General features: G+C 35.1%; 1 protein-coding gene across 1 annotated transcript in view; it reads right to left on the bottom strand.

The window, feature by feature from the left end:
- LOC134528810 (inhibin beta chain) overlaps window positions 1-24,792 on the bottom strand; it is a 41,881-nt gene extending 17,089 nt beyond the window's left edge. The window contains exon 1 of the mRNA XM_063362472.1: window positions 24,661-24,792. The gene's annotated coding sequence lies outside the window, so the exon portion shown is untranslated. The remainder of the gene's footprint in view (window positions 1-24,660) is intronic.
- Window positions 24,793-25,140: the final 348 nt, after the last annotated feature.

Raw genomic sequence — 25,140 nt, 5'->3', positions numbered from 1 at the left:
TCTTCGTCATTTTCCTCATCACATCGTCCGTCTTCCGTCTTGATCTCAATATTTTCTGTTACTTAGCTGGGCAGAAACAAATGATCCAGAAAAAAAAAAACATTTACATTCAACAGATAAATTATAGTTTTTTCAAGCCACTTGTCATATTTCCGACCGAGGCTGCACTTCCGTATGCTCTCCCGAAAATACCGGCGATTCGGTGAAGCCCTACAGTTATACCAGGGTACGTTTTTAGCCAGGTGCTCATTTCTCGGTTTTAATATGCATCGAGTGGTCCAAAAAATGATACGTCAAATGGCTGCATCCTATGGGTGTAATGTGGGGGCAGACACAGGAATATGACTCTACTGGTCTTAGTAAAGTCCATTGCTCCTAGGTTTTTGTGGCTACTGTGGCTATCGAGGATCAGAATAAATTTGTTTACAGGGTTGCAGCCAGTGGAACTGAGGAAATGTTTCATCCAATTGACAAATAAGTCACCAACCATGCAACCGTTAGCTGCAATGTTCCTGGAGGTGCATCATAGTTCTGTCTTGGAATAATAATGCAGGTGGAATGAAATTCTCTGCAGCATTGGCACAAACAGTGCCAGAGACATGCTGGCCGCGTTCGGCACTTGTCCATGGACCAAATTAATTTTTCTTCTTCTGTGAAAGTATTTTTGGTGGTTTTTGGATGGTGCAGAGGCCAGATTCATCCATATTATAAATTTTTGATGGTGGGATATCACTATCGGTCACCAATTTCTCTAAGAGCTCAAAGAACTGCATAACTTGAGGCTTATTAAAAGCTCTTTTCTTTGATGCGGAAGTGGTTTCAGGAGCCCTTAACAAAATGGAGGGGTTGTGCTCCCTAAACCCTTATAGCAAATCCCAACTTGCCATTTGTTTACCTTTGTCAAATCTATTAGACAATCGTGCTTTTTTTTTTTTTGCAAATTCATATTTGACATCAGTGGTGTTAAACCCAAAGAATCCCTGTTCAAAATGAAGCAAAAGCTTCACTAACAATTGCATAAATAATTCAAAGGTAGGCTTCAAATGACCAAGATTTACAGGAATATTCACTAAGTGACGACGAAGTATGGCCTGCGGCACGTGGAATGTTTTAGAGGCCTTAAGCCACGCCATCTTGTTCTCTTTGACGCTTTCAATGGACTTCGCCATATCTTCCTTTGACCACGATAGTTGATCGTTGCCGGCCATTCTGGAAAGAAAATAAAACAGGATTTAAGTATTCTTTCATATAAAGAACTTCAGGATAAGATAACATACTATGTCATCTTAAGCCAATGGTTGTTATGTCATCTTACCCTAGATGTAAAAAATATTAGCCGCCTTTTGCTACCTAAAACTTTAAAAGGGGTCGCGGAAGACTGCCATACTGGAAAATTACCATAATGATTGTATTCCGCCTGGCGAAAAGTACTATAACGGAAAACTGCCATAAGGAGACGGAATTCTGACATATTTTCTTATACACTCCATGGAATGAGTACAGCAACATTGCTCTCGAAGTAGTGTATAGAAAACTCGGTAGGTAGCGCTGTTAACCCTCTAGCTGTTTCTCAGGTTAACTTTAAAGCATACAGATAACACTTCTGACTGTCATATTTGCAATCACAAATCACCGCATAGATCGCGCACTAGTAGAAACAAATGTTTCCAAAAATGTGTTATAGGGAGCAGCACTGTATTCTTATTACGACGATTTGTAAAAAAGAAAATTGAAGTTTTCAATTATGGCCCTTTTCCTCCTGGTTTTGTCGGAGGCGACGGAAAAGTACCATAATGGAAAACTGCCATAACTTAAAGGACAAAGGGGAATTCGGCCAAAATTTCTTATACATTCTACGGAATGAGGAAAACGGCCTTACTCGTAAAATCGTAATGTAACTAGCTTCATAGAATTTACATTTTTCCACACTAGAATAAGTAAAATAATTGTAGATCATTATTTAATGAGTGCAAATCCAACGCAAATATTGAAGGGTTTTCTTATGTACTGTCTTCATTATTTGGGTGATAGAACACAAAAAAAATATATATATTAAGGTTTTTAATATCCATATTATTTATTATTTAAAGTCTACAAAATATACTTTTAAGATGCTAAAATGCGAGGAAATTATTTTCGTGTAGTATAGAAGGCACAGGCCAAGCAGCACAGACGCTCTAGAGAAGACATAGGCTCGTACATAGAATGTTGGTGGGCTTTGCACAGGCATGCAATCTTTTAAAAATAAACTCTGCTAAAATTTAAGTATTTTTTATATTAGGAAATTAAAAAATATTTCTATGCGAAGCATATTATTCTGCTTCATTAAAACTGTCAGATCAAATTGAAATTCAGTTTATTGTTCCTTACTGCACCTATAAACGAATTATAACACATAAAATAACACATTAACACAAGAAATACACATATCAATAACTTTGCGAAAAAACACGAAACAACACAACACACAGATAGATAAAGATTGAAAACGTACATGTTCATTAATTTGTTACTTTGGTTTTCACAAAAATCTTAAACAGAAACAAAAATGTTGCCTTTTAAAAATAATAAATAAATATATAGATTACAAAAGTTTAAAATGACGTTTTGCTTAAATTTTTTTACCAATGAATGTTTCTAGATTATTCAAAAAGAGTTATAATTTTTTACATATTTTATAGTTAGCAATGGTTAAAAAGGGTCACTAATTCTGCAATGGCAAGTTGGAATTCTTATTCCAAACCGAGATATTATGTCTGAACCAACAAAAATGATAATAAAATTTATATAAGAAAAAGTGCATCACTAATTGAACGTCTAATAAATAGAAAATGCAAAAAGTTTATATAGGAATGTAGCGCATTCAAAATAATTTTAATGCCTGAAATTTTTGAATATTAATTTAAGGACTTTTTTCTCCATACTTTCAATTCTATTGTAATTACAATTAGTTGATGCAGAGAAAGTTATAAATTTAATAAGACATATTAATTTAAGGACTTTTTTCTGCATACTTTCAATTATATTCTAATTACAATTAGTTTATGCAGAGAAAGTTATAAATTTAATAAGACATAAAGATCTTTATGTGTTGCTCATAATTGCTACATGTTGGTGGAAAAAAAGCTTGGCATCCAATATAACTCGAAGGTCTTAAAAGAGGACACCGCGTTTAATGTCATTACTTACTATGTGATAATTATGATGAATTCAATTAGTTCTTTTTACAAAAGGCTAAACAATAAATTCTATTGTAATTCAGAAACGTTTATCAAAGGCTTTGCTCATGTTGAAATTAATAGAATATTTTATTTACATCTGGATTTATACTGGTACACACACACACACATATAAAAAAAAGCGTGTGTTAAAGACGATATTCCTGATTGAAAACTATGTGGTTTTACAGAAATAATATTTTTAGTAATAAAATTCATGTGCATAAAAATATTTTTTTGTCAAAAACTGCTAAAATACTACAAAAAAAAAAGGTTTCTGACTAGAATTTAACCGTCAATAATACTTCAAGAAAATATTTCCCGATAAATGGTTGAACACACAACCACTCACTGACTGATGCACACTTAATTAAAATATTTTTGTACAAAAGCCAATTTTTTTTAATGTTTTAAATGTTTGTTTGAGATTTATTTATAACATGCTACAGTAACTAAAAACTAAAACACTACAAAAAAAATTGGTTATTTGTTAAGTCGGTTTACGGACGATAGTTTAACGTGACAACGTCATAATAAAACATTGATGAAATGATTGCATACTTTTATGAATAAAATTTAATCATTTTTATTGAATAATCAATATTTTGTATGAATACAAAGAAGGAGTGAAATGAAATCTACAATTTAATTGATAAATTTACTTTTATTTGCACTCATTAATTCAAATATGTTTATTACTTTAACGAAGAGATTATTTTAACTATAACTTTTATACATGTTTGCTATTTAACTTCTTCCAATCTGTGTTATTCTGTTAAGGATAGGACGATGATAGGAAAAGTAGGAAACGAATGGGAGAGTTTCAAGTTTAATGTGCCTCGAAAAAGTCAAATCGATGGTTGTTCCAATCGAGTGGAAGAGAGATAGATGCGGCGCGAGCGTACAATGAGCGTAACGGGACACGACGTAACGGGACAATGTGAGTAACGGGACAATTTTTCGTGCGTGCAGCCGGCGTTCATCGATTTATTAGACGTTGTCACGTCAAAAATATTTTTGCAAAACTCCGTTCCCCCGGAGAAACCCCCGGAATGGCCACCGCATGGGGAGCCCAAGAAAAGAAACGGGCTCCCCATTTGGAAGCCACCTGGAAGGTTTTTTTCTGTTCCAACCACCGTTTCTTTGGTAGTCTGACTTGTTGCAAGGGATTGTATTCATACCAGAAAAATGCCACCATTTTGTCTGGGCAATCCGCCTTGGAGGAGCCGGGGCGCCAATCCGGGTCCTACAAGTCACAAGGCAGGCGCTCTACCCCAGAACCAGAGTGGTAGAGCGGATACTAGCAGTCTTCTTAACACTGACATGATGTTATTCCACGAGTTTACTGTAGTTTCGTGTGTCATTGATGCAGAACGTGCAGTAACATTTAACCTCGGTAACGAACAAATTTATGTGTTCTTATGTTGTTCGTTCAGCATGAATTATGTAATATCATAAGATTGAAATATAATTTGTTAACTAGTCTGGCAATATTTTAGTTGATTTCCTGCAAAAAAAACTTACAGTCCTGCTGTACAATAGTTATATAGAAATATAGACAAGTAAAAAAATTTGTAAGGGCTTGCACTGTCGATGGTAAAGTTATTTTGAAATAAATGTTAGTATTAAAAGAGTGTGTTTAGTTAAAATATGTGTGTGCTTACAAGCATGAAGTAATTGCATAAACATTTTATTTATTTGGTTTCAAAGCCACAGAAAAGTTAACTTTTTATATCACTTTTGGATTTCTTTTGTTTTACCGTGCGTAATATGCGCAGCTAATACTGGCAAGCTATTCAAACAATTGTTGGCAAATAGGCGTTTTCAACATATTAAATTAAGTACTAAATCTATGATAATGTTAGAGATGTCAAAATAAAAGATACATTTTCATACTGACAACGTCGGAATTTCAGGTAATGAAAATACTGACCTTAAATCGATCAGTTTGTGAAGACTAAGCATTTAGATGTCACTAGTTTTGTGAGATATATTAGTACTTCTTTAGAAATATTCACATTATTTGAATACAACTATATTTAACTGGAACTTCCAGTACTCCTGAGTACATAATTCTTCGTAATAGCTTACCCCAGGGTTAAGCAGGAGCATAAATGTTTTATTTCATACAATGAAACCCTCATAAAATTAATTAAATCATCGAGATTATTAAACATGAACTTCTTTAAATACACAACCACAGTAAGTTTTTTTTAAATATTTATTTGTGCACATCGCAGTGACATTGCTATTTGATTATTTGTAATTTTAATTGTAACAAAAGTTGGAATACGATGTTTTAAATATTTTGGTTGTGTAATATTTCTACGTGTAAATAGTATAAAACATGTATTATGTTTTAACTGTTACAGTATCAAAAGTTCATTTAATGGTTGTGTATGTTTATTTCCGTCCAAAAAAATATTTTGTACAAAGTAAAATATCCTTCAACAAGAGATTTAACTTTTCTTATAATTTTGTTGTTTTAAATTATTATGTTCGAACCTTTTCTTCAGTTTAACAACTTAAGTATATATATAATAATTTCGGTATGAAATTAAATACTCCATACATATTACACTTGATTTTTGATATTATTACGAAAACAATATGTAAATTTATTTTAAATACTTTTTTTTGCAAACGTTTGGACTTCAAATTCCAAATAAAACATAATTTTTTGTCCTTTTTTTTTTAATGGTTCTTTCAATAGGGGAGATTGATTATATATATAGTTTAGGACATACACCATTGCTGATTACAATGTATGTCATAAGAAAACAAGCTAAAATCAGAGAACATCAGAACATATAAGACATAGACAGCACAGAAAATTACGTAGAAAGAATTGGTATTATTGCAGCACAGACGGACAAAATGGGCTAACAACGACGAGACTGTAGCAACTAGAACAGTAAATAAAGACGAAAAATACTTTGGACAACTCACAGAATTGAATTTCCAGTACTTTTACAAAAGATTCTACTGGAAACTAGTTGACAAGGAATTGTTTGCAATGCTAAAATAAAGATATTATAACTGTGTACATCACATGGCTGTAGTTATTTTTGCATATATGAAATATGTTTTATCGTGACATAACTGAGTATTTCTTACAAAAATTAACTAATAATTTTATATTTTAATGGATGTGTTCATTCGGCATGGTTTTTTTTTCAAACCATAGAAAGATAATCGATCGAATATTCAACAATTTTGCTTTCTTTTGTTTTACCGTGCTTAATATGCGCTGCTAATACTGGAAAGCTATTCAAACAACTGTCAAATAACCTTAAATACTTGAGGTACTGGGGAAACACAAAGCATACAGTTATTTTCATGTAAATGTACAAATTAACAAATATGTAAGTTTACATGAATATTTCTGTTCCATTTACAACGATGATACTTACAGATAAAAATTAAAAAAAAAAAAAAACGGCTATACAGTATCGCACAGGTGAACCCAGCAATGTGAATAAACAGTGACGACAGCGCAGACAAACACCGTAAGCAACAGTTGAGCGGAAAAAACAGATATTTATAAAAACCACAACGCAAATAGCGCAGACTAATACAGTAAATGATTCCTAAGACAACAGTTGCGACGTTTCGGGAAAGAGATCTATTCCCTTTTTAAGACACAAAAAGACTGAGGTTTGTCATGACATACAGTTTAATGAGTAATGGCGTATGTCCGAAACTACATCTTGAATTTATTTACATATTATTTATAATGTTGTTTGTCAGTTGAAATTTTATTTAATGAACTACACTGAATTTGTTAAAATTCACATATATACTGACTTTCTTTAAACATATATGCGTTTTGTTTGTTTTATATGTATATTTGTTTACACTTCTGTTAGCAAGGCACATTTTAAGTGCAGAGAAGCTTACTCAAAAGAGGAACTTGATTCTGTAACAATAAATGTCAAGCGCGTAGTAAAAAAAAAAGGGGGGGGGGGGGGGGGAAGTAGGGTTGCCAAATTTATTTAGACAAAGAATTTTATTTTACAAAAATTACAATGACAGGAATTTCAAAAAGCACTTAAGGGATCGTCAACTACCCTAAAAATGCATTTTCAAGCATTATCTATGTAAAAGAGTTTCCGTAGGAGGGACTGGCTTCTGCCCTCCCGTTCCACAAATACTGTCTACACCCATGGTAAATGTGTAAACAAAATCACATGTAGTTACACGCACTAGTACAGGATATACTCAAAAGACGTGAATTATAATTTCGGTGACTGTAATTTTTGAAAAAAAAAAATCTAGTAGTTGTATTTATAATATTAGATGACAATAACTTTTCAAGACATGTGATGATAGCTTACATGGATTACTCTAGTCTGAAACTATGTATTTGTACTGTTATGCAATAATCGTACACTCACGCCTGTTTCATGGGGTATCAATACAAGGCAATCTGAAGATGAGAAAATATACACTATCGAAGATTATGGACCAAGTCGTAAGACACTAGATTCATATTCCAGAGGACACAGATTCAAATCCCGGCTGGCCATTGTCATATCGTCTTAAAGTCTTAAAATTAACAGCGAAACATATAGGTACCAGAACAGACGAAAAGGTCTTTATCATCTTGCTTTAATATTTTCCTAACTATATAGGCTTCGGCATGAGACCTAGACCTAGACCTCCCAAATAGGTACACTTAGTTTTATTTTAGATTAGGAAAACAATTCTGTTCAGTGTAGCTCACGACTCAGACATGATAGCGCGGTGATTCGGGTGTGTTTGTGTATAGATTATGCCGTGCAAGGGGTTTTCCCCCCTTTTCTTTTTTGACCCAGCGCTCTCAGCCTAATGGCCCTACCGCCCTGGGGCCCCCATGGGCATGGATGCGGATCACGCCGCATACGCAACCAGGAAGGGCGTTAGAGCTTCGGCTATACACAGGGGCTGAGGCTACCCATCCCAGCATATGTACCACCTTCAGCCCCCTACTCCACTCAGCTCACCAGCAAGTTGGATGCTCCCTTAGCCCTCCGGAGTTGTCATCACTTCTGGCGCCTGTCCCGATCTCCCGCATCACACTGGGACTCCTCAAACCACCCAGCGAACCCGCGGTCCGGTGGAGGCCTACCCAACCTCTCCCAGCTATCCAGGTTTTATTTTAGATTAGGAAAAAAATTATGTTCAGTGTAGCTCACGACTCAGACATGATAGCGCGGTGATTCGGGTGTGTTTGTGTATAGAGAACCGACAACAATGTGCAGTACAGATTGTACGTTCACCAAAAAAAAAAGTTGATATTATGCCTTCGATATCTCATATCACAGACCAATGTGAAATAAAATTTTTGTTGAATATCAATTGAAATTAATAATAAGCTACCATTTAGTGTCTATTTTGAATTAAAATTGTTAGTACGTAGCCACCTTCTCGTTTTTATTGTTTTTTTTTTTAACCATTACACTAAAAGCGACACGCTGACATAGACGTTTCACGTGAAACCAACGGCAGCCAGTTCCGAACCAGCCCTACTGATTTTTTCTGCTGATTCCTGAAATAATTATAGAAAATTGGAAGGATGCTTCCTTACTGTAGGTCATGGCTAGTTCCTTTCACTTTGTCGCTCTACTGTGGCCTTGTGTTTGGCCGTCTGCATTGACCTCGCTATTAATCTGTTCACAGACCAGCAAGCATTTCAGAATAAAAATAAATATAATATCGGAAATAGGCTATTCCTCTAGTAAACATACATAAAAATGATTTCAAGGTTTTCATTAAATAATATTATGAAATGTTTTCACTTAACCAGCTCATTTGAGTATTTCTAAATGATTTCGTAGTCATTGACGTAGTAAAAAAATATAGGCCTAATTTCACAAATACTTAATCAATAAAACTTAAACAGCAAATGTGAATCGTTCTCAAGTGAAGTATAACAAATATTCCCTATTCACAGTTCTCAGGTTGGAAATGTCGTGATTGTTTTTATCTATTCTTAATGGCAATTGTTTTTCTTTAGATCTATATGTTAAAATACTCTTCTAGTGGTTTTCTTAGCACATGCTAAAAACATAATGTTGGAATCACAATATCCTGTGACAGCCGCGACACGACAAAAACAACACCAAAGCCATTAAGAGTAAGGTCGAAGTGAAGCCAGCTCACGAAAATTGAACCCCAACAGCCCATTAGAAACATAATGTGGTTATTATTAATGATGTACTAACGTAAACATATTTTTCTGTGAAATAATTCATGCTTAAGTTTATTTTATCGTTATTTTGATAGACATGACGTAAAATAAAATCAATTGAATTGTCACCTCAATACTATAGATAGCTATATACCTGATGGTGACAATCTGTCGTGGCATTTTAAACATATGATATAAATCATGCAATATTTTACTTACTTAACCGTCGGTTGTCAGGAAATTGTGATTATCGGTCACTATATTGTATTTCGTTTCAACTAGTAACCTGGAGTTAACACATGAATTAGAATCACAAGACTTTGTATGCTGCTTATTTCTACAAATTCATTCTAAGATAACATATATAATTTACTCATGTCGTTCGAGTATTAGGACTGTATGGTTGCGTTTTAACTTAGGGTAGTTTCTCATTATGGTAGTTTTCCAGTATGGCAGTCTTCTGTCGCCCCCCGTTAAAACAGGAGGGATAGTGCCATAATGGAAAACTACCATATTTATTTAAATATCGTGTTCATAAGTATACAGTGCTGATTCCTATAACTCATTTTTGGTAACATTTGTTTCTACTAGTGCGCGATCTGTTGAGTTGATTTATGACGAACTACAGGAAATAATCGACAGAAGTGCTATCTGTAGCCTTTGGAGTTAACCTGAGAAACAGCTAGGGGGTTAACAGCACTACCTAGCGATGTATTCTATACGCTACTTAGAGAGAAAAGCAGCTGTACTCATTCCATGGAGTGTATAAATAAATATGGCAGAATTCCGTCTCGTTATGGCAGTTTTCCGTTATGGTAATTTTCCATCTTTTTCGAAGAGGCCTGTCGGAATTATTCCATTATGGTGGTTTTCCATTATGGCAGTATTCCGTCGCTCCCTTCAAAATCCCTTTAATAATTTTTCAATATTAATAACCCATATTACCCACAGTTCATATCAAATAGTCAAACACTACAAAAAACTTACCTGGTACAAATTTATCAGCACTAACACTTTCAACAAAATATTTTCGAGTGACGAAATCAAAGCAATCCACATCTCATCCAAAAAACGCAAGAGGGCTGTCTCAAAAATTTTTAACGGTGTCACCATCTTTGAGCAGACGTGTAAACGTAGTTTCTGCGCTTGTGGCGCGTATATTTGAACAAATATTGATACTATGTCATATTACCTGAGTATATGATCTTAAGAACAATCCCCTTAAATAGATATAAAGACTGAAATTGAAACCGGTACCGTGACTGTGACTGTAAATGTTATTTATGCAAATCACATTACTTGTTTGGTTTCCAGCTAACAATATACTTGTAATTTTCATCCTATCAGGGTAGAAGCAAGCATTAAAAATCTCGTGAAACTCGACCAGGGCCCCTCTTTGTTGTTCGGCCCTGGGAATTCAAACCCCCTCCCCACCCGATTAACTCTTGATGGGCCTGGGTGTAACAAAGCAGCATCTGAGACTATGCATTTAGTATAGGCCTAAGCAATGAGTATTGTGGATTAAGGCCGTTTCAAATGTTACAATTCTGCTTCCAAACACAATCAAACTGACGCGGTACTGCCCTGGACAGTAAGCAAATCTCCGCTCCCAGTGCTCTCTGCTGCTATTGGAGCGTACCCTGTGATATCGCGGCCGGGCACCGCCAGTGTTGTGTTATAAAGATTTTGTTTTAAAACTTTAACCATCAAGACTGGCGGCATTAAGTGTTCCAGTTCTTCTACAGCCACCCCGATTCAGATTGGCAGGAGCTGATATTTAAATTAGTGATATAGTTGACACGACATCCGCTCCCGCGGATCAGAATCCGCGTGTCCTTGTGGCCCTTGCTCCAGTGCTCCAGTCTTGTGCGACCCACCGGCGGGGTCATACCTAGGGCCGAACCTAAAGTCGTCATCCGAAAGCCCTGACAACAGTGGCGTAGCCAGGATTTGTGTATGGGGGGTGTTAAGAAGCATGACCCCCCCCCCCCCACGTATTAAAGCGGGTGGTCTGGGGGTCCTCCCCCGGGAAAATTTCGATTTAAAAGAGTAAAATAGTGCTATTTTAGCAGTTTTCGATACTCAAATTTAAATATTGTAATGGTAAAATTTTTATTAATTTTAATATCAAATTTGTTTGAGTGATTAATAAGAAATTAATTAAAGATTTGGTGCTAAAGGGGGGGGGGGGGGGGGTTGAACCCCTAAACCCCCCCCCCCTGGCTACGCCCCTGCCTGACAACATCCTTCTTCTGGCAGTGTGTTCACCACCAGTTTCCTATAAAAGTTTTTCGGATGACTTCCAGCTGAAAGTGCTTCCACCTGCAGTGTAAATATGGCAACATATAACCAATTTCTACTGGCCGATAGCACTCCGAAATATCATAGTAAGATACTCTTTCATTTTCGATCGTCTTTTGTCACGTGCATAACAACATCATAGTATTCCCAACACATGCAGAGTACATTGTCCCATAAAGTTTGGAGAGTTCAGGAAGTGTTAGGTGAGGCCAGATAGATCTTTGTTTTTTGGTGAGGAATTCGTCAGTGAGGATAAAGCGAACGCCTAAAAATGTAACGTTTACCGACAAATACGTGTTGTTCGATTTGTTAAAACAAAATAAAAATGTTGTGGAAAATAAAAAAAGGGGCCTCTATTTCGAACAACGAAAATAAAGCCACTTGGAAGGTCATAGCCTTGGAGTTAAAAAATAATATCATCTCAGAATTTAATAAAGCATAATAAATTATATTGGGTACCAATTATGAACGTTTGTAAACCAAAAATAAAAATACGAATACAATCAACCACAATTTTTATATTTTCCGAAATTCTAACCCTAAGGGGTGAAAAAGAGGTAAATATACAAGGGACCAATAATAAACATATGACAATTACCAACCACTTTTTTACCAGTTTGCGAAATTGAAACCCCAAGGTTGGTAAAATCAGTAGGTGTGTTTTTAAATTTAAAAAAAATAACTCTTTAATTTCAATGATACTAAGAAGTTAGATACTTAAAAACAACTTGCATCTAGAGTTACGTCTTGCTTAATTTAATCGTTTATTAAAATTCGGCTTTAAATGGAGGTGAAAACGAGGTAGGTATTAATTTATTTAAAAAAAATCGTATCTCCAAAACTAATTAGGTAACACGTAAATTAATGGTAAAAATGATAAAGTATTTAATTATTATATAACTTATGGGCAAGATTTTTCCTATAAGAGATGTAAAGGAGTTAAGTTTGGTTTAAAGAAAAAAAAATTCATATTTCCGAATCTACTAGATAAGGGTTAGAAATTAAGAATGAACATTAAGAATATAGAGTAACAAATATTTTTTAAGTTATCCGGATTTCGTCTTTTAAGGGTGTGAAAATGGAGTAAGTTATGTTTTATCTTAAAAAATTCATATCACTATTGCGAACAAAGCAGGATGTAAGAACCTTAGCACAAATAACGTACATAATTAATTACGTAGTTAATTTTACCATTTTTCGATATTCGACCCCAAAAGCAGTGAAACGAGGGCACGTTAATTTTTATAGTAATAAATCATACCTATATCCAAGCAAATTAAGATGAAGCTAAGAAACTGAGTACGAATAAGGTCCAAAATTACGATATAATATCATGTTTTAACCTTACAATTTTTCTATATTTGACCGCAAAAGGGGTAAAAAGGCGGTCAATTTTCTTTTTTAAATTATAGAAGTCATATCTTTGAAGCTAATCAAGCAGGCTGTAAGTAATGGGGTATGATTCATAAACGTGCAAATGCTACAAACTCTCTTTTAAAATTTTCGAAAGTTCGATTTTTTAAATGTTTAAATATAGTCATTTTAGTTTTAACATTAAAAATATTATCCTCTCATAAAATAAAAATTGATTTAAGATATTGGAAATGATAAATAAACATACTTTCAACTACCTTTTCTTATTCAACGTTCTCCGAAATGTTACATCTTATTTTTAACAGGGATGAATAATATTAAAAAATTGGTTGTCTGTAAAGTCAGTTTACGGACGATAGTTTAACGTGACAACGTCATAACAAAACATTAATGATATGATTGCATACTTTTATGAATAAAATTGAATAATTTGTATTGAATTATCACTATTTTGTATGGATACAAAGGAGTGAAATGAAATCTACAATTTAATTGATAAATTTACTTTTATTTGCACTCATTAATTCAAATATGTTTATTACTTTAACGAACAGATTATTTTAACTATAACTTTTATACATGTTTGCTATTTAACTTCTTCCAATCTGTGTTATTCTGTTAAGGATAGGACGATGATAGGAAAAGTAGGAAACGAGTTTAATGTGCCTCGAAAAAGTCAAATCGATGGTTGTTCCAATCGAGTGGAAGAGAGATAGATGCGGCGCAAGCGTACAATGAGCGTAACGGGACAATGTGCGTAACGGGACAATGATTCATCCTTATTCATGTGTGCAGCCGGCGTTCATCGATTTACTAGACGTTGTCACGTCAAAAAATAAATAAAAAGTTATGTCATCCATAAAATCAGTTTTGGCAAATTACATCAAAATTACATCGGCGGCTTAGTGGAAGCTTGTAAATGTAGAATTTAATCCCTTTTGAAGCGAACGGAACATATTTAATTAAAAAAGTAATAAGAAAACATTTTTATAGTTGTAATCATTGGAGCTGTAGGTGGGTGTCAGTGTGTGTTGAACTGAGCATTTATTATGGTGAATGTGTGCAGTGGCTGCCATGATGTCACACTTCTAGGAGTAATATATATCTTGGTATAGGAATTGGGGGTCATTCTGCTTGTAAGCATCATTGAGGAAGGATGTGTTGTCTTTGTTATGTACAAGTGCATTCATTGGGAATCTGACCCAGGACTTGGAGGAGACCCGGGTGGCGGCGATACCAATGTCCATGCAGAACTTTATGGGAGGTGTACCATCGATTTAGATGACCTCAGGTGACAGCGATGGTGACAACCACTGAGGATTCAACGGTGGCTGCACCCTCTTCTCCTATTTTCGCAACGGAACAGGTTTCCTTATATTTTTACCATGTTTCATGTCCAATTTCTAGTGCACAGTCTGCTGTGGTATGGCCTATCTCTCTCTCTCTCTCTCTGTATGTGTGTGTGTGTGTGTGTGTTGGACGACATGATGGTGGGTCACTATGAGAGCTGAAGATCTTTTATTTGCCACTAGTACACTTTGGCGGGTTGCAAATTAATGTATATGGTAGCAGAAGAAAAGGAGAATTCGAGATGGTGGTAAATATGGCTAAAATGATGTCACACTGGTAGGAGTAATATGTGTCTTGCTAAAGGAAGTAGGGATCAGTCTGTTTGTATGCATCATCGAGGAAGGATGTTTACATTTATTATGTACAAGTGCATTCATTGGGAATCTAACCAAGGACTCGAAGGTCTGTGACGTACGTTTATACTAAATAAATTTTCATTTTATTCGGGATTTCTCTACTAAATTTCTTTGTATTTGGAACACATTTACTATTGTACAAGTATTGAATATCCAACCGAGGTTTTGATTTGGTGCGTCCAATAGTTTTCGAGAAATATCAAACATTAATTGCAGGAGACTAACTCCTGGCTGCTGATGAGCGCAGGTTTTTTTCCAGAGTGTTCCCAGTATTTTTCTCCTTCCCAACCTATAGTTATCAAAATGTAATTGTATGGTTGTTACTTAATATCTGTGATTGTTCATATGTTGGTTGTGTTTGAGCTAATTCATTTTCAGGTGGATTATGTGTCTTCAGTGACATGATATAAGTATGTTTTCTTTTAAAGCTTGTATGACTTCTGGTATTTTATGTTTTCCGAGACCTTTAAGACAAAGGAAATCTAAATTTTTTATCAAGCAGAGTGTGTGACTTTATTTTACATATTAATTATTTATAAATATTTTTGCTTGCTGTGGTTTTCTGTATCGCTTCATATTCTGTACTCCAAGAGGCTTCGGCGGCCGGAGACGTGAGATAATGTTTCTTCGCGGCTGCGTGTTCAGTCAATAGATGAAGGGAGGGGGCGCTAATGGAAACTCTTGTTTGTATGTGATGTAGGCAGAGATTTTAAATGCTTGACTGCCTGCGGGAATGTAGTCATCTTCCCGGCTGCAGTGAAGACTTACAAAAGCATAAGTTATTTATTGCAGTAATTAATTACAACTATATAGTATGCCTACAACCCACTCTACTTATGAGCATACTTACAGCAGCGAATTAAAATATATTTTATAAATAAACAGAACTCATCTTATAACACTATAAAGAATTTTAAATATATTGTTGTTTAATAAGTCCAAGCATTGCATTTATATATGTTACTTTACACTTTTAATAAAAATGATATATCTAACTTATCACTATATGCATACATTAAAATATTTTAATAAAAATAGTATCATTATAATATTTTAAGTATACATTAACATATATAACCATGCATATAAAATTTTTAATTTAATAAAAATAGTAAACCTATATCTACCCTTATCCTTATATATGTATTACTATACACTTAAAAAAGCTCAATATTATGACTATTTACAATATGCATACATATTACTATAAGAATTTTGACAAAAAAAATTTCGTGCGTACTTTTCAGATGCACATAAGGGAACGTTTTCTTAGACGCACCATGCTCTACCTCTCCATGTATGATGGTGGGGGTACTAAATCCAAGATGGCCGGGGAAATAGCGCATGGCTTGTGCACTCTGTGCGCATAAAGAACGTATTCTTAGGAGCATCATGCTACACTTCTCCACGTACTGAATCCAATATGGCGGGGTGATTGAGCGCATTAAATGCTTGCCTTATGCACTCTGTGCATGTAAAGGAACGTATCCTAGCACATTGAAAGCTAATCCAAGATGGCGCCCTCGAGCAGACGAAACTGACACTAAATATGGCTGACAGTGGCACTATCTGGTAGCAACACCATGATTTAATAATAGCCGACTGTGGCGCCCTCTGATGGCAACATAATGAATTAAAGATGGCTGACTGTGGTTCTATTTGCCAACTATTTTTTTTAATTAAAATTTGGCATGCTCTGGTAGCAACATTATAAATTAAATATGGCCGAAAGTGCTATCTGTCAACAAATTTTCGAAATTTGAATTTTGCGTGCTCTGGTAGCCTGTGCTGGAATTAAAGATGGCGCCCTCTGGCAGCAACACCTTTAATTAATGATTGCGCCCTTTGGGAAAATATTTTAATCCTAGCACTCCCTGCCACATGCCACTACTACTATTGGTTCAAAGACATGCTTTGAAAGCATATTTACCTTCTTTATTTATTTATTCTCCAACTGGTCTGCTAGCCGAATGGTTAAAGGCATATTTTTCCAGCCTCAACATGCTGTGGCGTCCCTCGGTTCGGGGCTCGGCCTTTTCAATAGAGAGATTTTTTGTGCAAAATAATTTTTATCGACAACAGTGGCGCCACTCCCTTCAAACTTTAAAACTAAGACAGCCGCCAGCATAAAAAACAATATGGCGGCCACCAAAAGACAAAAATAAGATGGCAGCTACCAGCAGACCAAAACAAGATGGTGGCTGATGACGAAATCGAGTTTGGGAAAGTCAAATTTCGAAAAGACGAATTTCACATCCAAGATGGCGACCATAAAAAGGGCAATGGTGAGGTGATATTACAATTGGCAGAAGGTTCTAGAACATACAAAATGGCGAATACAAGACGGTGGCTGATGATATCATCCAATATGGCCACCAGGGTCAAAAGTCAAGGTAAAATCCAAGATTGCGAACGGATTATTGGATTACTCCAAGATGGGTCAATGGATTAATCCAAGATGGCGGATGGATTAATGGATTGGCGATGATGTCGCAATCCAAGATGGCCACTGCCTCCTCCCTCCTTCGCCTGTCCCCGATCATACATTTCCTATCTACCACTTAGTAAAATCTCCACAAACATTTATACTTTACGAATTCATACATTTAAACGATAGGCTACATAGTTCTTTTTCAACTAGTCAGCGAAAAATTTACTACATGCTGCTACCATTATGTACTGAACACTGACCTAGTGGTCATCTTGTTACGAAAATACAACTGACAAATGGGATAAAGTTTATCACTGCGCTGTGTTATTAGGTGTAATATAATGATTCGGTCATAATTCTTTTTACCAAATAGTCAAAAAAGTTACCATCAAACAAAAAAATATACAGGTGACAAGAAAATGAATTAAATACGTATTAGTCGAGTTCATAGTTTGTGTATAACAATTGAAACTACAAAAATCAGTTCGTGTAACATTAACAAGTTTAATATTTAGTAACATTGAATCAAGTTTACTCAAAAAATGAAATTTTGGGTGGATACAACGAATAAAAATAGATTGTTCAAATTAAAAAATACCATAAAATACTTAATATAGGTATTCAAAATAAAAAATATTAATATCAAATAAATAATACTAATTTTAGCTCAATTAATGAAAATAGGTTTAAGATGAAAATTTAAAATAAAAACAGGATGATTCTTGAAGATTCACCAAAAATTTATAAGGTTAAAAGCCCCTAAGTATATTTTCTTTAATAAGTTATAAATCCAAAACATTTATTGGGTACCCCTTTAAGTCTATGATGCATGGCCAAAAGAAAATATCAGTGGGTGGCAAGTTAGTAAAGTGGCCGTTAAAAATAACAAAAAGGGACCAAACCATAATATTGTGATCAAAATGCCATCCAAGCTCAAATTTTTCGCAAGTAATAAACGTTACGAACATTGCCATGAATTGGTGGATATGCTACTCCAATCATCCCTTTTTTGTCAGTTCTCCATTTTCATCTCAACACCATTATTCTGCTCGTATTGTAATGCTGTGACCGAGATGCTAAGCCATAAATCATTCATTAATTACTAGTGAGTAAAAGCACTGACACCGCACAGCAGGGCTGGACTCACTTTTGAAAATAGGGAAAGAAGGAATTAACCCCATTCCTTTTTATTTGTTTATTGCTTAAACTTACTAAAACATTATGCTGTTAAATGCAAAACCAAAGTTTTTTATTTGATAGACGAAATAGTCCTATATAAAACCTTTGACGACAAATCTCCACAGATAGACTCAAGGCCGCTGTTCAATAAAAGTAACAACCAATATTTTCGAGAAGATCACAGCATCCAAACTGATGCCAAACTACTAAAGTACCCATTGTGTGGAGTTTCCACGAGCAGTCTCTTATACATAAACTAGATTGTAGATAAACATATTAATTATTTGGCAAGATACAGGTAATGTAGGGACATACTTCATCCCGTTAAGTACTGGTGTTGAGGTTGGTAGGATATTTACGATAATTGAAGTTTCCACAGGCGGCCTTGTTCACATTGAGGACATGAAAGGCATTCGTATCATTTGGAAAGAGACAGGTAGATGTAGGTTAATACCCCGTCCTATAGAGTACTGGCATAAAGATCGACAGAACTTTTACAGTGATTACATTTTCACACACAGCTTCATACACACTGAGGATATTGTAGGCATGCATGTTTACTGGAAAAATACAGGAATATATAGGGATATACCTAATCCTGTAGAGTACTGGGGATAAGGTAATTCGGACTAATACAATAAATTTATATTCCACGAACAAATATAAAATAGCGGACAAAGGACATTTGGAAGTAAGGATAAAACTTGTCCCGTAAAGTACAAGTATTGCAACAGAAAATAAATTTTGGTCCTGATGAATGAGCAACCAGTCAGTCACAATTCCTGATGTGCCTTTTCATTTTTCAGTAATCTTCATTTAACTTACATTGTGTTGTAGACTCGTCCTCGTTATCATTAGTCAGCTCTGTTGTACATATCGTGCGATTATGTATTCAAGATATTTCTTAGACTAAATGATGTCTGGCACTGGCTCCAAATAAATAATTTTTGGTAAGGAACTAAAATGCACTTTTACCTCTCATGACACTTAGCTCTTTTTCTCAATGCAAACTCTTTGCTACAGTAACTACACTGGTGATCTTTCAAAACAGCTTCAGGCAACGATCCGGAATCCATACCAGCTTCTGCGACTTATATCAAATACATACTGAGAGTTTTAAATTGAAACCAATAGTTAAAATATGATTTAAATAATCCATCAGTGTGATTTAACTTTCCAATTTTTAAAAATACATGGTCCTAGTAGTTCCATGTTTGTCCAACAGAATTCGACAATTGTTTTTGGAATTATTTATAGTTTAATTTTTTTAATTTTAAATACTATTATGCTCTCTCACGAAAAACTATAAGGACGGTTTCACTAGGGCTCAAGGATTTACTTGTCTTTTTGTGCATTCTCTTTTACATGATTTTATTTATTAGCCCTACTGACACATGATTGAATGTATTATTGAATCTTGTAACTAAATATGTAGCCTTGTAGGGCTACAAATGTAGCCTTGAAGCAAGGCTGCAAATGTAGCCTGGATACAAATGTAGCCTTACTATAAATGTACCCATGCAGCCTGGCAAAAATGTAGCGTTGTAGTCTGGCTAAAAATGCAGTCTTGTAACCCAACCACAAATGTAGCCCAAATATAAACGTAGCGGTGTAGCCTCACTACAAATGTAGCCTTCTAGCCTGGCTAAAAATTAGCCTGGATAAATATGTAGCATAACTACAAATGTATCCATGTAGCCTGGCTACAAATGTAACAGTGTAGCCTAATTACAAATGTTCAATTCCCGGGATGCTCTCTCATGGTCGCAAGAGAAGGAAGGCTTCCCTAGACATCAAGGGGAAGGGAAATCGTATTGCATGATAGTGTTTCTCATCGGTTTTAAGACATAGTAATCGACTGAGTAATTAATATTTTTGTTTGTATAGCACCTTATCAACATTTTTATTATTTTTAATTTGGTACCAGGAATTCTTTAATTAAATTATCTAAAAAAAAAATACATGGAACGATTGTTTCCTCAGGAATAACTAGGGACACATGAAGAACGCCAACAAAAGTTTTGTCAGGAATAACCATGAGCACACTGAGAAAACCGACTGAAGTCTAGAAAAAAATTTAACTTAGTGTACATTCATATGTATGCTTGCGTATTAATTATAATAATATTATTAGCATATCTACATATATCCTATGCATATGTAAATTTTTAACATATATAAGTATGCTAAACATATAATGTTTATTTTGTATACATAATATGTATATTATGCATACTGTATATATCGTCTACATCCTACGCATCCCACATAAAACATGCCTGTTTTCACAACACAAAGAATTATGAATGTTTATTGCTTGTTTTATCTTACGAAGTAATTTATGCTAGGTGAAATCAGATATTACCGATTAAAGCACTAAAGCTCGCTGAGTCAATGCAGGGTTTTACCCCATGAATCGAACATTTGTAGTTAGGCTACACTGTTACATTTGTAGCCAGGCTACACGGGTACATAGCCTAACTACAAGGCTACATTTGTACATAGCCTAACTACAAGGCTACATTTGTAGCCAGGCTGAAAGCCTATATTTTTAGCCAGGCTACATGGCTACATTTGTAGCCAGGCTACACAGCTACATTTTTAGTTGGGCTACATTTGTAGCCAGGCCACAAGGTTATATTTTAGTTAGGGTACATGTGTAGCCTTAGTAAGTCTGAGAAATACCATCATTCGTGAGAGAGCATCATGGCATAAAAAAGGAATAATAAAACTATAAATAATTTGAAAATCATGTCGCGAATTATGTTTGTGAAACGCAAAACTTATTTGATAATTAAAAAAGAAATTAAACTCTCACTGGTGGATTTTTGAAATTCCAATTTAAGTATTTTTTTTTTTAAAACTATCAGTATGTATTTTGTATAAGTCGCAGAAGCTGATGTGGATTCCGGATCGTTGCCTGCAGTTGTATCGAAAGATCACCGGTGTAGTTACTACAGCAAGGAGTTTACCTTGAGAAAAAATTCTATTGCCATGAGCAGAGTGAGTTAATTTTGGGTCCTTACAAAACACATTCAGCTGCAGCCAGTGCTATAAATCGTTTAAGTCGAAGAAATATATATTTAAAAAACATCGCAATTGGAATAAAGACATAATGTTAGACGACTATTACTATCTCGAAGAATGTGAAAATCCTGATACTGATAACACCATCCCAGATCTCGCTAATTATTTGGAATTTAAAACTAACGAAGAAATTATCATCTTCATGGGAAATGGAACAAAAATTACACCAAATTCTAGTCGCCTCTACAATATTGTGAACAGTAGAGAAGCACCTGAAGCTGACAATATCTAAGACTGTGACGAAGCACCTGAAACAAAAACGACGGAAAAGACGAGTTACAATAAATTATCCTAGCCAATCTAATAATATTGACAATCACTGGAATTATGACGATTTTAATGTCGATGATGCCGGCAATAAAACAGAAGACTACTGTGAATTTCAAAAAAATTGACAGTAAAAGTGTAAAGAAGATGGGAGCAGCAGAAGATATTGATTACACGTCATTGGAAGGTCCTAACATATCGGTCGACAGGTTAAGACATTTACTTGCTTCGCAAAATGTCGAAAATGTTTTCATTACCAAAGAATCATGAACTTCGTGAATTAAGAGGTGTGGACTAAATACAATAATGACTTGTATAACCTGCTAGTGTCTGTAAAAAAAAACACATATTTGAAATATGTGGCTTGGCTACAATTTTAAAGATTTGGAATAAAATTCAAATATGATTTGTGAATATTCTTTACTTAAAAATTTTAAAAAAATAATCTAAAACAATAACAATATAAACATTAAAGTAGCGGAAATGCTCCTTGGTGGTCTACTGACTATGGAATTGTAAGGATCGTCTAGTTGTATCGTCTGACATATTAGTCTAATAATAGCCTAGTATTGTAAACTCAATGGCAATTTTACCATCTGAACACAGAACTTGATGGAATTTGTATACTCAGAAATGGAAGATTCTTCGGTCTAGTCTGTCCTATTACCTACAACAACAGTAATGTCAACTTTATTGTCGTCGGGGATCCTGATAGCAGCGACGACGACGACGCAGATCCTGATGACAACAGAGCCAACAGCTGTATACATCCTGGTGTTAGCGACGATGACGACCATGGAGGTCCTGATGAAAAGTGTACTATCACCACCGACAATGCTAGAGGAGACTTTAACGGGTGCAGTGTCTTCAACAGCACGAAAATCAATATTCAAGGCAACCACAACTGCTGGTGTTTCATCACCCAACTATGCCTACTACGACAACGTGAACTGAAACATTCACGAGTATGTAGCACATGATTGTAACAATAAATCAAAAAGTGTTACATATCAGTGCAACAGGTGTTATAGGCAGTTTATACATTACGGAAAAATGAAAAGGAACATCAGGAATTGTGACTGACTGGTTGAGCAGTCATCGGGACCAAAATTTATATTCTGTGGCAAGATGTTTGTATACACGTTAAGTGCGTGGCATCATGAAATATATCACTGTCCTTTTAACGAAACTGTGAACTCTAAGCGGTGCGTTGTATGTGGTGATAGATTGTCATGTGGAAATTCTCTGAAATGACATGTCAATGCATGCAAAGGGCTCACTTCGCAAACTAAGAAGACTGCAGAAATCGAAAAACGCTAATCATTGCTTGTTTTTGTTCTTTAAGTAGAAATAACTCAATATATTTTTATTGGTTGAATATATATAGTGGAAATTACTTCATTCTAGATTAAGACCTTCAGCAGAACAAAAAAGATATGGTGGCTGTGACATCAACCATGATGGTAACCTTTAGCAGATGAAAATAAGTTGGTAATTGTGAAGTAATAATCCAAGATGACAACCTTCAGCAGATGAAATCGAATGCAAGATGACGGAAGGTTCTACCATAACGAAAAGTGCAACATTTGGGAGTGGGTCACTCTAATCCAATATAGCATATTTCAAGATGGCAGAATTCAAAATTTCGGATGTGACGTCATCCAAAATGGCTGCTGATGTCAATTTGAATGTTATAGGTCAAGGTCATTAAAGATAGCTGCCCTGACATCAAAATCCAAGATGACATAATTCTTCTTTACCTCCACAACCTGGAACATGGGCTCTAACCTGCCAACCTATACTACTCTAGAGACAGGTAGTTTTAGTTATAGACATTGTCCCATGAAATACTGGTATGTTGGGTGACAGGAAATGAAAGGTATCTGTAGTTTACGATCCAATCTATTGATTATTCGGTGGGTTTGATGGGAAGGGGGTGTTGGCTGTAAAGAGGGGGGGGGGAATGGTCTTGTCAGGAAGTCGGACCAAAGCATGGATCCTCATCACATACATGTGACACCCACCAAAGAAGATAGCAGTTAAACTGAGTATGTTTGGGATTTGTCTGCTTTACTTCAAGCAAAGTGTGTAGCATTAAAGAATGAGCCTTTATTTGCAAAATACGGACTACACTCTTATTAAAATATTTATAAATGTATTTAAAATTAATTTGTCATGATTTAAAATAAATTTTTCATGATGTTTTACAAATTGGATTAAGATATGAACTTTCGCTTATAAATAATAGATATTCGCTTCATCTATGTAACTTTTATGGCAGAAAGATACATATTAGAGAACTACGAATTACTAGTTAGCAAGCGATTATTATTATAAACAACTTTGATATATGTGGCTGGAAATATTGAATAGTGGCTAATTACATCATTTTTGCAGTCTTAAATACAAATAACATAAGTTAACAGTCATTTTATATTATATATCAAACAGTAATTTTTTCAGTCTCTAATACAGAATAGAATAAAAGATTTGTGCAATGATATGAAACATCATGTTTGGACCTGTAAGGAAAATATTTCATTTAAGGATGCATCACACAGAACAAAATGCACCTACGACAAACCAAGGTATGCCCAAACCTTAATCATCTAAAACTTCTTGAAACGCAAGGATAGAACTTACGAATACGTAACATGTTAAAATGTTACTACGCAGAATAATTTATATAGAATATTTAATACTTAACTCAAAGACATGAAAGCTTTCTTCTACACCCGCAACTACGCATACCTCTATCACATTTGAATCACAAAGGGGAAGCATTTCAATTACATTTTACAATGATGTGGGAACTCCAATCTCAGACATTATGTTAAAACATAGACCAGACACATTAGAGGTCTAGTTTACAAGAATATAAGAGAAGAGAAGAGAATATGGTAGCATATATAATGATTTACTTACATTAAAGCAATGAGTGCAGCAGTGCTTGCAACCATGCACCAGCCATTGATGTATCGCACTAGGACTCGAAGCCTGGGGCTACACGCACCGAGCTGCACACACTCACACAGACCCCAGCAGACACACCAACAACTGCAAACAGAACATTCAAACATGTCTTAAAACACGACGCGCACAGGTCAACAATCTGTTACAGCAATGTGCCAGTAGACCTACTCACGTAAAATCTATATTGCAATTGAAGCCGATTTACTTAGTTACCAACACTTATACATATTTTTTGACTGTTTCCATTGGGAAAGTAACATTTATGAGATTACATTCCTGTCGGTGCGTGCGTGTGTCTGTGTGTCTCTGTGAGTGCGTGTCCTCATTAACTCGCCTCTCCCAGAACATTTCCCATCATTATTTACCTCCATATTATTTCATTATTAAATATTTCTTACAAATTCACTTGCCCCCTAGGCAATGTAGTCAGCA

The sequence above is a fragment of the Bacillus rossius genome, chromosome 2 (assembly GCF_032445375.1).
Source record: "Bacillus rossius redtenbacheri isolate Brsri chromosome 2, Brsri_v3, whole genome shotgun sequence".
Classification (NCBI taxonomy): domain Eukaryota; kingdom Metazoa; phylum Arthropoda; class Insecta; order Phasmatodea; family Bacillidae; genus Bacillus; species Bacillus rossius.
This window is presented reverse-complemented; position numbering and strand designations above follow the sequence as displayed.